A 1758-nucleotide genomic window follows, 5' to 3' on the forward strand; every position below is an offset into this window, starting at 1 on the left:
TGTGTTGAGTGACATTGTTTCCAAACACTAGTATACTGGAGACCTTTTCCTTGAAAATATAATTATTCAACTTAACCTGCATGAAGTGCATCGCTGTAATATTTTAATTGCATCCATTAGATAAAAAAAGCGGTTGTCAGCTCCAGAAGGTCGTAAAAATGATTTTTTTAATTCGTAATCACGCAGCGATTTATTTCTTCACAAGCTGATGGTATAGATCAGCTGGTCCTCGTGTAAAACTCCCAGAAACCTATACGGTCAACATTCAGTGCTGCAGCTACAGCTGGATGGTCGTCTACTACTTACAGAAATACAGCCTCCAGCTGCGGTGTCCTCGTCCTCCTAGGCCTCCTCTTGTAGCGAGCGTCAGGTACCCATGTTCCCTCCATCGACCATCAATGTCTTCAAACTATTTCCTGTTGGGACATCTTTGTCTTGGAAATCTCTCCCAGTACAAAAGGTTGAGAGCGAGCGCCATTACCATCGGCAAATCCGTATATCATATGGGCGTCTGCCTTCTCTCCATTTGTCTACAGTGCCACTGCACGAGCCAAGTTTGTGATTATATGCAGATGGTATCTGGTCTTTCGAGAGAACAGATACCATTGGTAACCGTGCAGAATGAAATGATAATTAAATCAAGATACTAAGGCGCCGACAGACATTGATATACATCAACGGGGACAGTTGAAAATGTGGGCTCTGACTGGGAGTCGAACCTGGGATCTCCTGCTTACGCAGTAGACGCTCTATCCATCTGAGCCACCGAAGGCACAGAGGATAGTGCGACTTCAGGGATTTATCTCTTGCACGCTCCCCGTGAGACCCACATTCCCAACTTAATGTCCACACACTACATTCGTAGTGCTCCTGCCCAATACACTCATTACTCGCGGCAGACAATCTTACCATCCCGTAAAAGTTCGGGCAATGCGTGTGCATCCGCGTAATTTGTTGTCTGTTACTGATGTGCGGATTAGCCGCGACAGCAGTTAAAACACCTACTTGGGCATCATCCTTTATTTCAGGTCGTGATTGACGTTTCATATGTGGCTGAACACTTCCTGTTTCCTTAAATAATGTAACTATACAGCGAACGGTCCGGACGCTTGAATGATGTCCAGTATACCGATCAGCATACATAGCACACGCTCATTGGGCATTTTGATCACAATAGCCATACATCAACACGATATAGATCTTTTCCGCAATTGCTAAGCGGTCCATTTTAACAAGGGTAATGTATCACGAAGCAAATATCGTCCGCACTGGCGGAATGTTACGTGATACCACGTAGATATACGTTTGTGACTATTACAGCGCCATCTATCACAAAGCGAGGAAAGTGGTCCAACTAAAACATTCATATTTCTTTACGTACTACACGAATATGTAATAAAAATGGGGGTCCCTATTTTAAAAAACGCAGTTGATATCCGTTTGACCTATGGCAGCGCCATCTAGCGGGCCAATCATAGCGACATCTGGTTTCCCCTTTCAAGCTAGACGAGTTTCGTTCTTGGTAGTTTTTTCGTTTGATGCTTATTTCGCGAGATATTTGGCCTGGTCACTATCAACGGACCAACCTATATACATATATGCCCCACGCCCGTGCCCAAGATTTTCTTATTCTCATTCTGTCCAGGGCGCCTCCAGACTCGTATTAGGCCTGGAATCTCTTGATTGCAGTAGAATTGTCTCCAGTGATGAGTCCCGTTTCGAACTGACCAACGAAGACGCGCCTGGAGACGCCCCAGA

This window comes from Schistocerca americana, chromosome 6 (genome assembly GCF_021461395.2).
Source record: "Schistocerca americana isolate TAMUIC-IGC-003095 chromosome 6, iqSchAmer2.1, whole genome shotgun sequence".
In the NCBI taxonomy this organism is placed as follows: domain Eukaryota; kingdom Metazoa; phylum Arthropoda; class Insecta; order Orthoptera; family Acrididae; genus Schistocerca; species Schistocerca americana.